The sequence below is a fragment of the Hyla sarda genome, chromosome 11 (genome assembly GCF_029499605.1).
Source record: "Hyla sarda isolate aHylSar1 chromosome 11, aHylSar1.hap1, whole genome shotgun sequence".
In the NCBI taxonomy this organism is placed as follows: Eukaryota; Metazoa; Chordata; class Amphibia; order Anura; family Hylidae; genus Hyla; species Hyla sarda.
Genome location: NC_079199.1, coordinates 51,671,665 through 51,686,938, shown reverse-complemented (window position 1 = coordinate 51,686,938; position 15,274 = coordinate 51,671,665). Strand labels below are relative to the sequence as shown.

General features: G+C 46.2%; 1 long non-coding RNA gene across 1 annotated transcript in view; it reads left to right on the top strand.

Annotated features, from left to right (window-relative positions):
• Positions 1-15,274, top strand: part of LOC130294856 (uncharacterized) — a 50,038-nt gene that overhangs the window by 22,121 nt on the left and 12,643 nt on the right. The window contains exon 2 of the long non-coding RNA XR_008848641.1: positions 14,632-14,699. This is a non-coding gene — a long non-coding RNA (uncharacterized LOC130294856). The remainder of the gene's footprint in view (positions 1-14,631; positions 14,700-15,274) is intronic.

Here is a 15,274-nt window from a genome sequence, read left to right as displayed (position 1 = left end):
AGCTATTATTATCATATAGATATTTTCTGAGTTACACTTAGGAAAGCAGCTGATGGATTTCATACTGATAAAGTCATCAATATCTTCCTGCTGAACTCTTAGCTTAGAACGTAGAGCACAGCTGCCTCATGTTATAAAATAGTCAATGGAAGATTTATAACCATGTTTACAAGAAGAGGGGCTAGCTTTAAGCAAATAATCATATATCTGGAGATGTGTTGTTCTATAAATTTAATTTTGAATGATCTTATATAATTGAAAAGAAGCTTCTGGTGATATGGTACTGCCAAGTGCTAAGTACAGCTATGACTTGTATTGTATAAGGTTGTATAGAGGCTTTTTGAGGCGTCATCATCACATTATCACATTGTTATATAGTTCCCTTAACCCCTTAAGGACCACAGACGTATGAGTACGTCCCTGCGCCCTGGGTCTTAAGGACCAGGGACGTACTCATACGTCCCAGCGAATTTCGCATCCCGCCGCGAGCCGGGAGGGTTGCGAAACCGGACGCCTGCTGAAATCATTCAGCAGGCGTCCCAGGCAAACGCCAAGGGGGGTCCCGGGACCCCCACATGTCGACAATCGCAGCAGATCGTCCGCGAAATCGCGCGGGTGATCTGCGGTGATTCCGGTCATTCGGGTCAGTGATGACCCGATGACCTGGAAATAAACGGTGATCGGCCGGTGTACAATACACTGCCAATCACCTAACGTTGCTGGGGAGCGTTGACAAAACTGTCACCGCCCCAGCAACGCTGCTATTGGCCGGCGATCGTCCAGCCAATAGCAGAGCGGCAGAGGAGGGGTTAACGGCTCCTTCCCGCTGCTGTACCCACTCTCTGCGTTCAGTCAGCGGGTGCAGCAGTGAGGAGAAGACTATGGATCCCCCCTCGGAGCCGGAGCCCCCTCAGGAGCCATAGGGAGAGCAGTGTACAGGGACAGGTAGGAGTAATAAAGTGAAAAAAAAGTAAAAAAAAGAAGAAGAAAAAAAAGTACCCCCCTCCCGACCCCCAATAGGTCCCCAAGGGTCCTATTAGGGTCTGATCCGTGACCCCGGGTCCTATTAGGGGTTCAGGGAGCTGCGTGCGCCACCCTTTTTTTTGGGCCGCAGCGTTTCCCCCCCCCCCCAATTATAACACACCGTTATTTAAAGTAGTACACCAAGCACCACATACACACTTCCCCGTGCCCCCCCCCCCCCGCACACACCCCCTCCCCCCGCACACCCCCTCCCCCCCCCCCCGCCACCGTAGAAAAAAGGCGATGGCCCGCCGGGCGTTTTCGGCAGCGGAGGCTTACGCTTTTTTAGCCTCCGACTCCGAATCTGCCAGTGAGGACGATGAAGATCCTACATTTTTGTGTTCTTCATCGTCCTCCTCATCATCTAGCAGTGATGATGAGTCCCCTGTATGGCGGTGGAGACGCCGCCAGGTGAGGCCACGCATCCCCCATGAGAGTGACCCAGTGGCCGACACTAGTACGAGTGGCAATGCCGCTCGTAATAGGAGTCCGGCCCCCCAGACAAGTGCATCGGAGCCCCCTTCCGATGACCCTGTCTGGAGCCCCCCAGAGGATTATCAGCCACGGATCCTGAGTTTGTAGGAATCCGGATTGACACGGCTGGCTTCACTGATCTGGACTTTTTAAAGTTTTTTTTTCAGTGACAGCCTGGTCAATCTAATGGTGGAGGAAACAAACTTGTATGCCCAGCAGTTCATTGCCCACCACCCAGATTCCTTTTTGGCCAGGTCCAATGAATGGAGCGCCATTGATGCAACGGAAATGAGGACATTTTGGGGCCTCTCACTGCATATGGGCCTGGACAAAAAACCAAGTGCTCGTCATTACTGGAGCGGGGACGTCCTCGACCAGACCCCGCTTTACAGTATGGTGATGACACGGAGGCAGTTCGAGGCTATTCGGAAATGCCTGCATTATGCAGATAATGCGGCATGTCCTCCCCGAGGTGATCCCGCCCATGACCGGCTTTACAAAGTGAGGCCGGTCATCGATCACTTTGGGGCCAAATTTTTGGAGGCCTACGTACCGCTCAGGAGACTCATCTTCCGCCAGTATATTCCCTCGAAGCGGGCACGGTATGGCGTGAAGCTCTATAAACTCTGCGAGAGTACCTCTGGGTACACTTGCAGGTTTAGAGTATATGAGGGACGAGATTCCCGTATTGAACCCCCAGATTGTTCCCCCACTCTGGGTGTTAGCGGGAAAATCGTTTGGGACCTTATGCACCCATTGCTGGATAAGGGTTTCCACGTGTATGTGGACAACTTTTATACCAGCATCCCTCTCTTCACATCCCTTGCTGCCAGATCCATGTCAGCTGGTGGGACCGTGCGGAAAAACCAGAGAGGCCTCCCTCTAAATTTGGTCAAGACGCCTATTCCCAAGGGTGAGTCCCGTGCCCTGACCCATGATAACCTGTTGTTGGTGAAGTATAAGAATAAGAGGGATGTCCTTATGCTCACCACTATTCATGGGAATGGCAGCACCCCTGTCCCTGTGCGAGGTACCGTTGGACCGGTCCTCAAACCCGATTGTATTCTAGACTACAATCGGAATATGGGGGGAGTTGATCTCTCATATCAAGTCCTCAAGCCATACAACGCCATGCAGAAAACACGGGCATGGTACAAAAAAGTTGTGGTCTACTTGGTACAGGTTGCCATGTACAACGCTTTTGTACTATCCCAGTACGCTGGCAACACAGGGACATTCCTCCAGTACCAAGAAGAAGTCCTAAGGTTCCTGATCTTTGGAAAGATCAGGCCAGACTTCCCAAGGGTCTGGAGTTATAGGCGCCAGGATCATCCCCGGCCAGCACTTTCCAGGTGTGATCCCCCCCCACTGGAAAGAAGGGACGAACCCAGAAAAAATGCAGAGTGTGTTTCAGTAAGGGGATGCGCAAGGACACCACATATCAATGCGGCACTTGCCCAGATAATCCGGACGTCTGCCTAGGCTGCTTCAGGGAGTATCACACTTCCATGCAGCACTAAATTTTCCCTTTTCATTTGAATTTTCCGTGATTTGACCAATGTACCAAGTCCAGAGTACATTCCAAAATTTAACCCCCATAAATCACTAAATTGCCCCCCAAAAAAAAGAAAAAAAAAAAAAAAAACCTGATAAGACCTCTGGGGGTGTTTTTTCAAAAATGGGTCATAGGTCACTGAGTCACTATCATCGGGGACTTTTTATGTTGCCTCAAATGCGCAGCGCTCTCTCTCCACCTGAGCGGGTGCGCATTTGAGGCAACAGGTTAGGGATGGCCACACACATCACATTCCCAGAATGATGACTCAGAGCATAGGGTTTGGGGCGGACATATTTTTTTTAGTTTTGGCTATGCTCTGGGTCATCATTCTGGGAACATATCCTGTTTTATTATGTTTTATAATTTTCTGGCCCACTGTACCCCATCTTACGGGCCTCTGTACCCCACCTGTCTACCCCAGTTACGGCCCGTTGTCCCCCATAGTGTTCCCCTATTTTCGGGCTCAGTGCTCCCCCCATTAGCGCTCCTTGAGGGGGGTCCCATATCCTGGCTCCATATCAAGCTCAAGGTCCCTGACTGCGCTCCCACTCAAGCAAGACCTGCTGTGCACCCGCCAAGCCTAAATTATCAAAAAATAAGGTATGTCCTTACTCCAAAGAAATGTATTTACAAATTGTGGGGTGTCTTTTCTGCTATTAACCCTTGTAAAAATATAAAATTTGGGAGGAAACACACACTTTAGTGAAATTTTTTTTTTTTTTACATATGCAAAGTAGCAAAACCCCTGTGGGGTATTAAGGCTTACTTTACCCCTTGTTACATTCCTCAAGGGGTCTAGTTTCCAAAATTGTATGGCATGGGGGGGGGGTATTTTGCTGTCCTGGAACCATAGGGGCTTCCTAAATGCGACATGTCCCCCCCATTTCAGCAAAGTTGGCAAAATTGACTCCTCTTCTGAGCATTGTGGCGCTCCTGCAGTGCACTTGACGTCCACTTATGGGGTACCTCCATACTCAGAAGAGATGGGGTTACAAATTTTGGGGGGTCTTTTCCACTATTAACCCTTGCAAAAATGGGAAATTTGTGGGGAAACCCACATTTTAGTGGAAAAAAATATATATTTTTTTACATATGCAAAAGTCGTGAAATCCCTGTGGGGTATTAAGGTTCACTTTACCCCTTGTTACATTCCCCAAGGGGTCTAGTTTCCAAAATATAATGCCATGTGTTTTTTTTTTGCTGTCCTGGCACCATAGGGGCTTCCTAAATGCGACATGCCCCCTGAGCAAAATTTGCTTCCTAAAAGCCAAATGTGACTACTCCTCTTCTGAGACCTGTAGTGCGCCAGCAGAGCACTTTTCACCCCCATATGGGGTGTTTTCTGAATCGGGAGAAATTGGGCTTCAAATTTTGGGGGGTATTTTCTGCTTTAACCCTTTGTAAAAATGTAAAAACCAAGCATTTTCGGTAAAATTTTGTATATTTTTTTTACATATGCAAAAGTCGTGAAACCCCTGTGGGGTATTAAGGTTCACTTTACCCCTTGTTACGTTCCCCAAGGGGTCTAGTTTCCAAAATATAATGCCATGTGGGATTTTTTTGCTGTCCTGGCACCATAGGGGCTTCCTAAATGCGGCATGCCCCCAGAGCAAAATTTGCTTCCAAAAAGCCAGATGTGACTACTCCTCTTCTGAGACCTCTAGTGTGCCAGCAGAGCACTTTTCTTCCCCACATGGGGTGTTTTCTGAATCGGGAGAAGTTGGGCTTCAAATTCTCTGCTTTAACCCTTTGTAAAAATGTAAAATTTTTGGGAAAACAAGCATTTTATGTAAAAAAATTTTTTTTACATTTGCAAAAGTTATGAAACACCTGTGGGGTATTAAGGCTCACTTAATTCCTTGTTACATTCCACGAGGGGTCTAGTTTCGAAAATGGTATGCCATGTGTTTTTTTTCTGTTTTGGCACCCTAGGGACTTCCTAAAGGTGACATGCCCCCCAAAAACCATTTCAGAAAAATGTTCTCTCCAAAATCCCCTTGTCGCTCCTTCACTTCTGAGCCCTCTACTGCGCCCGCTGAACAATTTACATAGACATATGAGGTATGTGCTTACTCGAGAGAAATTGGGCTACAAATACCAGTAACAATTTTCTTCTTTTACCCCTTGCAAAAATTCAAAAATTGGGTCTACAAGAACATGCGAGTGTAAAAAATGAAGATTTGAATTTTCTCCTTCACTTTGCTGCTATTCCTGTGAAACACCTAAAGGGTTAAAACACTTACTGAATGTCATTTTGAATCCTTTGGGGGTGTAGTTTTTATAATGGGGTCATTTATGGGGTATTTCTAATATGAAGACCCTTCAAATCCACTTCAAAACTGAACTGGTCACTTAAAAATAGTGAGTTTGAAAATGTTGTGAAAAATTTCAAAATTGCTGCTGAACTTTGAAGCCCTCTGGTGTCTTCCAAAAGTAAAAACTCATCAATTTTATGATGCAAACATAAAGTAGACATATTGTATATGTGATCCAAAAAAAAATTATTTGAATATCCATTTTCCTTACAAGCAGAGAGCTTCAAAGTTAGAAAAATGCTAAATTTACATTTTTTTCATAAAATTTTGGGATTTTTCACCATGAAAGGATGCAAGTTGCCACAAAATTTTACCACTGTGTTAAAGTAGAATATGTCATGAAAAAACAGTCTCGGAATCAGAATGATAACTAAAAGCATTCCAGAGTTATTAATGTTTAAAATGACAGTGGTCAGATGTGCAAAAAACGCTCTGGTCCTAAGGTGTAAAATGGCCTGGTCCTTAACCCCTTAACGACGCAGGACGTATATTTACGTCCTGCGCCGACTCCTGCGATATGAAGCGGGATCGCGCCGCGATCCTGCATCATATCGCGTTGGTCCCGTCGCTCATCAACGGCCGGGACCAGCAGCTAATACCACACATCGCCGATAGCGGCGATGTGCGGTATTAACCCTTTAGAAGCGGCGGTCAAAGCTGACCGCCGCTTCTAAAGTGAAAGTGAAAGTGACCCGGCTGCTCAGTCGGGCTGTTCGGGATCGCCGCGGTGAAATCGCGGCGTCCCGAACAGCTGACCGGACACGGGGAGGGCCCTTACCTGCCTCCTCGGTGTCCGATCGACGAATGACTGCTCCGTGCCTGAGATCCAGGCAGGAGCAGTCAAGCGCCGATAATGCTGATCACAGGCGTGTTAATACACGCCTGTGATCAGGATGAGAAATCAGTGTGTGCAGTGTTATAGGTCCCTATGGGACCTATAACACTGCAAAAAAAATGTTAAAAAAAAGTGTTAATAAAGGTCATTTAACCCCTTCCCTAATAAGTTTTAATCACACCCCTTTTCCCATAAAAAAAAATAAAACAGTGTAAAAAATAAAAATAAATAAACATATGTGGTATCGCCGCGTGCGTAAATGTCCGAACTATAAAAATATATCATTAATTAAACCGCACGGTCAATGGTGTACGCGCAAAAAAATTCCAAAAAAGCGTATTTTGGTCACTTTTTATACCATTAAAAAAAATGAATAAAAAGTGATCAAAAAGTTTGATCAAAACAAAAATCATACCGATAAAAACTTCAGATCACGGTGCAAAAAATGAGTCCTCATACCGCCCTGTACATGGAAAAATAAAAAAGTTATAGGGGTCAGAAGATGACATTTTTAAACGTATAAATTTTCCTGCATGTAGTCATGATTTTTTCCAGAAGTGCGACAAAATCAAACCTATATAAGTAGGGTATTATTTTAACCGTATGGACCTACAGAATAATGATAAGGTTTAATTTTTACCGAAATATGCACTGCGTAGAAACGGAAGCCCCCAAAAGTTACAAAATGACGTTTTTTTTTCCGATTTTGTCGCACAATGATTTTTGTTCCGTTTTGCCGTGCATTTTTAGGTAAAATGACTAATGTCACTGCAAAGTAGAATTGGCGACGCAAAAAATAAGCCATAATATGAATTTTTAGGTGGAAAATTGAAAGGGTTATGATTTTTTAAAGGTAAGGAGGAAAAAACTAAAGTGCAAAAACGGAAAAACCCTGAGTCCTTAAGGGGTTAAGGGGTTAAAGGGGTACTCTGGTGAAAACCTTTTTTCTTTTAAATCAACTGGTGGCAGAAAGTTAAACATATTTGTAAATTACTTCTATTAAAAAATCTTAATCCTTCCAGTACTTATTAGCTGCTGAATGCTACAGAGGAAATTCATTTCTTTTTGGAACACTGATGACATCACGAACACAGTGCTCTCTGCTGACATCTCTGTCCATTTTAGCAACCATGCATAGCAGATGTATGCTAAGGGCAGCATGGTGGCTCAGTGGTTAGCACTGCTGTCTTGCAGTGCTGGGGACTTGGGTTCAAATCCCAAAGGACAACAATAAATAAAACGTTATTATTATTATAATAACGTCAGCAGAGAGAACTGTGGTCGTGATGTCATCAGAGAGCATTCCAAAAAGAAAATAATTTCCTCTGTAGTATTCAGCAGCTAATAAGTACAGGAAGGATTAAGATTTTTTAATAGAAGTAATTTACAAATATGTTTAGCTTTCTGCCACCAGTTGATTTAAAAGAAAAAAGTATTTCACCGGAGTACCCCTTTAAACCCTTCCCGCAGAATGGCATATATAAACGCCGGGTTGTGCAGTGCGTTCGTGCATCCCAGCGTTTATAAATGACATTCAGTTAACCCGGCGATGCGCAGCATCGCACGGGTTAACTGGCAGAAGTCCCGCTGTTTCCAGCAGGGGACAACTTCTGCTTCACCCCCAGGACCATCCATTGATGGTCCTGGTCAGCGATCACTGTGATTGGTCCCTGTGGACCAATCACAGTGATCTAGGGTGAAAGTTCAGACCCCCCGCACTGCCTGCCCCTGGAAGTCGGGCAGAACGGGGGACGATGGCTGCGGGGGCTTGCGGCATAGGTGGGGGAACACGAGCAGCCTTACCAGATCCAGCGGCGGGACCGAGGAGCAGCGTGGGACCGGCCACGTGGACGAGCAGCGACGGGACCGGCAGGTGAGTATATGGTCCTCAGAAGCAGCAGTGAAGAACTTCACTGCTGCTTCTAGGAGTCTGAAAACTACAACTCCCAGCATGCCTAGACAGCCTTTGGCTGTCTGGGCATGCTGGGAGTTGTAGTTTTGCAACATCTGGAGGGCCCCAGTTTGGAGACCATTGTATAATGGTCTCCAATCTGTGCTCTTCCAGCTGTTGCAAAACTACAACTCCCAGCATGCACTGACTGTCCAGGCATGCTGGGAGTTTTGGTTCAGCAACATCTGGCCCTTCACATATTGCCGAACTACAACTCCCAGCATGCCCTTCAGCTGTCTGGGCATGCTGGGAGTTGTAGTTTTGCAACAACTGGAGACACACTGGTTGGGAAACATTGTTTCTAACTCAGTGTTTCCTAACCTGTGTGCCTCCAGCTGTTGCAAAACTATAACTCCCAGCATGCACTAACAGACCATGCATGCTGGGAGTTGTAGTTTTGCAACATCTGGAGGGCCCCAGTTTGGAGACCATTGTATAATGGTCTCCAATCTGTGCTCTTCCAGCTGTTGCAAAACTACAACTCCCAGTATGCACTGACTGTCCAGGCATGCTGGGAGTTTTAGTTCAGCAACATCTGGCCCTTCAGATGTTGCCGAACTACAACTCCCAGCATGCCCTTCAGCTGTCTGGGCATGCTGGGAGTTGTAGTTTTGCAACAACTGGAGACACACTGGTTGGGAAACATTGTCTGTTTCTAACTCAGTGTTTCCTAACATGTGTGCCTCCAGCTGTTGAAAAACTATAACTCCCAGCATGCACTAACAGACCATGCATGCTGGGAGTTGTGGTTTTGCAACAGCTGGTGCACCCCCCACCCCTGTGAATGTACAGGGTACATTCACATGGGCGAGGCTTTTACAGTGGGTTTCTCGCTGCAAGTTTGAGATGCAGCAAATTTTGCGCTGGGAAACTCGCTGTAATCCCCTGCCCATGTGACTGTACCCTAAAAACACTACACTACACCTACACAAAATAAAAAGTTAAAAACACTACATATACACATAACCCTACACAGCCCCCCTCCCCCAATAAGAACGTCCGGTACACCACTGTTTCCAAAGCAGAGCCTCCAGCTGTTGAAAAACAACAACTCCCAGTATTGCCGGACAGCCGTTGACTGTCCACGCATGCTGGGAGTTTTGCAACAGCTGGAGGCACCCTGTTTGGGAATCACTGGCGTAGAATACCCCTATGTCCACCCCTATGCAAATCCCTAATTTAGGCCTCAAATGCACATGGCGCTCTCACTTTGGAGCCCTGTCGTATTTCAAGGCAACAGTTTAGGGTCACATATGGGGTATCGCCGTACTCGGGAGAAATTGCGTTACAAGGTTTGGGGGGTATTTTCTTCTTTAACCCTTCATGAAAAGGAAATGTTGGGGTCTACACCAGAATGTTAGTGTAAAAAATTTACATTTTTTACACTAACATGCTGATGTTGCCCTATACTTTACATTTTCACAAGAGGTAAAAGGGAAAAAAGCCCCCCAAAATTTGTAACGCAATTTATCCCGACTACGGAGATACTCCATATGTGAGCGCAAAGTGCTCTGGGGGCGCACAACAAGGCCCAGAAGGGAGAGTGCACCATGTACATTTGAGGGGATTTGCACAGGGGTGGCTGATTGTTACAGCGGTTTTGACAAACGCAAAAAAAAAAAAACCCACATGTGACCCCATTTCGGAAACGACACCCCTCACGGAATGTAATGAGGGGTGCAGTGAGAATTTACCCCCCACAGGTGTCTGACTGATCTTTGGAACAGTGGTCCGTGAAAATGAAAACCTGTACAGCCCACTGTTCCAAAGATCTGTCAGACACCAGTGTGGGGCAAATGCTCACTGTACCCCTTGTTACGTTCCTCAAGGGGTCTAGTTTTCAAAATGGTATGCCATAAAACACACATTTTAGTGAAAAAAATTTTTTTTTTTTACATATGCAAAAGTCGTGAAACACCTGTGGGGTAATAAGGCTCACTTTATTACTTATTACGTTCCTCAAGGGGTCTAGTTTCCAAAATAGTATGCCATGTGTTTTTTTTTTTTGCTATTCTGGCACCATAGGGGCTTCCTAAATGCGACATGCCCCCCGAGCAAAATTTGCTCTCAAAAAGCCAAATATGACTCCTTCTCTTCTGAGCATTGTAGTTCGCCCGTAGTGTACTTCAGGTCAACTTATGGGGTACCTCCATACTCAGAAGAGAAGGGGTTACAAATATTGGGGGTATTTCCTGCTATTAACCCTTGGAAAAATGTGAAATTTGGGGGGAAACACATATTTTAGTGAAAAAAAATTAAAAAATTTTTACATATGCAAAAGTCATGAAACACCTGTGGGGTATTAAGGCTCACTTTATTCCTTGTTATGTTCCTCAAGGGGTCTAGTTTCCAAAATGGTATTCCATGTGAGGGTTTTTTGCTGTTCTGGCACCATAGGGGCTTCCTAAATGCAACATGCCCCCCAAAAACCATTTCAGAAAAACGTACTCTCATTTTCTCCTTTTACCCCTTGTAAAAATTCAAAAATTGGGTCTACAAGAACATGCAAATGTAAAAAATGAAGATTGTGAATTTTCTCCTTCACTTTGCTTCTATTCCTGTGAAACACCTAAAGGGTTAAAATTATGACTGAATGTCATTTTGAATACTTTGGGGGGTGCAGTTTTTATAATGGAGTCTTTTGTGGGGTATTTCTAATATGAAGACCCTTCAAATCCACTTCAAACCTGAACTGGTCCCTGAAAAATAGTGAGTTTGAAAATTTTGTGAAAAATTGGAAAATTTCTGCAGAACTTTGAAGCCCTCTGGTGTCTTCCAAAAGTAAAAACTCGTCACTTTTATGATGAAAACATAAAGTAGACACATTGTATATGTGAATAACATTTTTTTTATTTGTAATATACATTTTCCTTACAAGCAGAGAGCTTCAAAGTTAGAAAAATGCAAAATTTTCAAATTTTTCATCAAATTTTAGGATTTTTCACAAGGAAAGGATGCAAGTTACCACAAAATTTTACCACCATGTTAAAGTAGAATATGTTACGAAAAAACAATCTCGGAATCAGAATGATAACTAAAAGCATTCCAGAGTTATTAATGTTTAAAGTGACAGTGGTCAGATGTGTAAAAAACGCTCTGGTCCTTAAGGCCTAAATGGGCTTGGTCCTGAAGGGGTTAAAATCATTCCAGGAACATTGTAGGCAAATAAATATACAGGACAATATTGGCATGAGTCGGGAAGGATTTTTTCCTCTGTCATGGGGCAATTGGCATCAGCCTCGTAGGGTTTTTTGCCTTCCTCTGGTTTAACACAGTAGGGTTTTACTTTGAACTTGATGGACTCTGGTCTTTTTTTTTTTTCAACCTTTCAAACTATGCAACTATGTAACTATGATAAGTTTATGAAAACTGTCACACATTTATGACATCTTATGTAAATGTATGGCATAGCCGCCAGGTAGTTAACGACACATGCCGTACATTCATGTCATGCAGAGCATTGTGCCTATGAAGCTGTTTGCTACAGCAGCCGCAAATCACAGTCAATGATGGACATCAGCAAACACAGTAAGCGTTATGACCAATAGTGATTGCATAATTATAGAGCTTAAATGACAGGTTGGATGCCCGATCAGCACCTATGCAACATATTTGAATGCATCCAAGCTGGGCACTCAGTGATCTACTAAAAAAGTCTGCCTCAGACAGTCTCTACTAGCAGAGTGCAAATCTAACTGATCAATGCTATTCAAAAGCAAGGCATTTATCAGTATAAGCAATTCAAGTACCACTTATAAAAGTCCCCTAGAGGGACTTAAAAAGTGAAAAAAATAATACTTCCCCTCCCATAAAAATCAAATCACGGGGGGCGTGGCTTGACACGCTGGAGCAAGGAAGCACTGTGTGAGAGTTCCGTCCTGGCCGGTTTTCTAACAGGCAGCCGGTGAGGTTATGGGAGGCAGATCGCACGGCAAAAAGAAGAAACGGAATCCTAAAGGACCCAGCAACTGCCCGACCCAGATCACAAGTTTCTTTAAGCTGATTCCGACTCCCCAGAAGCCGGAGAAGACGGCGCGCCAGGCCCACACTGCTATGCAGGCGCCGGGACACGTGACAGCCCCGCTCTCTACCCCTGCAGCCTCCGTAATGGCGGCGGCCGCCCACACAGGAGGAGGTGAGCGAGACCTCGCACCACAGCCGCACAGGGCAGCAGCCCAAATAAAGACTCCCTCTATGCCACCACCGGAGAAAACAGTAAGCTCAGCTTCCTCTCCCGATGTCACTGTTAACCTGTGTGACGCTGGCCAGCAGAAGCTCACTCCTCCTGGGTCCCCTCGGTCCCCTGCCCTAGCAGCCTTACCTGTCATGGAGCACGGACAGAGATCTGAGTCAGCCCCTACATATGCAGCTGCTACCACCAACAAGTCAATCTCCCTTAACACCCTGGCCAAGGCTGTGATTTCTAGCAGCCCTGCTGTTAACCCCTCGTTGCATGTTGCCCAGGCTGCCATGCCCTCCAGCCCTGGGGACCCAGATATGGGACTGCACCCGCAACCACTTGCTGTTAACCACCCCACATTAACTCCAATAGGCCTTCCTGCTATAACTGAACAATGGCAGACAGTTAAGCGTAAATCTAAACCTGGGACATCTCAACACTCACAAAACAGCCCTGCTTACCTCCTCTCGGGGGAGCAGTCTCGGGCTCCAACACTAGGACCCCCAACCAGAGATGTCACAGGCTGGTCGGGTGAAATGGACTCTGATGCCTCCAACTCGGACAGGGGATCGCAAGATTCCTCTGCGGACAGTGATGTGCCAGACTACTGGGGTGAAAGCCCACCAGCGAAGAAGAAATTATTTAAGACACCATCTAAGCTGCGCCCCCTCAGGAGTTGCACTTCTGACTGTTCGTCCTCAGATGGCTCCCTCACCCCTCAGGGGGGCTCACCTACTAAGCATCCTGCACCCATCCTGATTGCACCTGCCTCAACCCCTACAACTGCGTCATACGCCTCACCTGCACCTATCTTGCCTTCACCTGAGGCGGCGGTTAATACGCTCCGGAATTACCCAGAGTTGCAAGCCTTATTGGCCCTGCTCCCGACCAAGGCAGACATGCAGATACTTGCCACGGATCTCCGCTCTGCATGGGCCCAAGACCTCAAGCCGGTGAAGTCTGCGGTCACCTCACTACAAGAGAGGGTGCATACTCTTGAGAAACAACAATCTGCCACAACTTTACAGATACAGAAACTACAGGAGACCACAGCGAACCTGACCATCCAAAATACCCTAACTATAGACCATATTGACGACATGGACAACAGAAATCGCAGGAATAATATTAGAATCAAAGGCTTGCCGGAGTCGGTACTGCCCAATGACCTACCTGCTACGCTCCAGAGGCTGTTCAATGAAATCATTCAGAAGCCAGCGGATTCGCCAATCGAACTGGATAGGGCGCATAGGGCTCTGAAGGCCAAAAACCCTGACCCCAGAAAGCCGAGGGACGTGATATGCAGAGTGCATCACTTCCTCCAGAAGGATGAGATTATGCGTAAGGCTCGTCACCTTAAGAATATAACGTATAATGGGACTCAGATATACCTGTACCCTGACCTCTCCTTGCGCACGCTGCGCCTACGGGCCTCCCTGAAGCCGCTACTTCAAGTTCTCCAAAATGCGCAGATTGTCTATAAATGGGGATTTCCCTTTTCCTTATCAGCTAGACACGGGACGACTTCTGCAACTCTCAGATGCCCCGCTGACCTGCCGAAATTCCTCGCTACGTTCAAACTCCCTCCGATGCGCCTGCTGGACTGGGATCAGATGTTCGTTTTCCCACCACAGAAGCCTCCTGCGACTTCTCCTGCTGGACATTCGTCCTCACCTGGACACCATGAGAGTTCGCTGCCCCCTCTGCCCCAACGACAGAAGTGCACTACCTGACTCTGTTGGATGCTGTTGCTCTCCTCTTTATGAGTACTCAGGACTGGTTTGTATGTGTGTACACTCCTGACACCTTCAGACCTTCATCTTCCTATGACAACACCTGTAGTGCTGAGCTCTTCCTCTTTGTTTAATGCACTTGCTGTTAACTGTCCTACCTCAGCCTGCTTCTTTGTAGAACTTAATATGTTGTGAGATTTCCCTGAACATCTGCCTCCCGTCACGTAGTCATCACTCGGGTCCCCTTACCCGTCCAGCCTCTCCATTGCCTGTTATCCATATGCGCCCATCACCCCACGGGATGGATTGGGCTCCTTTAGTTATTTAACGGTCATACCCTGTTTTGTATGATGTTACTTATGTTTATGTTTATTTACGTGTGCTCCTTGCCTTGGTGTGCCTTCTACGCTACCCACCATAGTGTAGACATCGGACTGGATCCGATTAGGTCTCAGGTCCTTATGACCTTTCTCTTTAGTCCCTGTATGTCCGTGCCTGTGCGGATATTGCTCTCTCCTACTGTCCTCTTCTCATATCTCTTTTTTTTTTCCCCTCTTTTCAGCAGGTTACCTGTCATCTCGTGGTGCTGGCCTCCCGGACTGCTCATCCCCTCGATCCTCCTCCTCCCGGGTGAGTCGACTGATATCCCTACTCACAGCTATGATGGCTGACATTAATGTTACGTCCCTCAACGTTAAGGGATTCAACACCCCTGAGAAAAGAGCACAGACCCTATACACATTGCACAAACGGAGGACACATATAGTAGCCCTGCAGGAGACCCACTTCAAAGAGGGCCACCTACCTTCATGCACTAATAGATATTATCCCACCTGGCTAAACAGTGTTAACCCTGAATCCAGGACAAAAGGAGTGTCGCTGACCTTTCATAAATCGCTCCCAATCAAAATAGTATCCTCCTCTATAGATCCGAATGCTAGATTCATTTTCGCTAACTGCTCCCTCTTTGACAAGACTATTACCGTGGCATCAATATATGCTCCAAACCGTGACCAAGTACCCTTCCTGATTAAAACTTTAGACGCCCTGGCTCAGTTTGCAACAGGGCCTGTAATACTCTGTGGGGACTTCAATCTCCCCCTCTTTCCTGCGAATGATACCTCCTCAGGCCATTCCTGCATATCGCATGGTAGGCTGAGGGCCCTGAGACGGAAACTCCACTCCCTGCAGTTGTTAGATGTCTG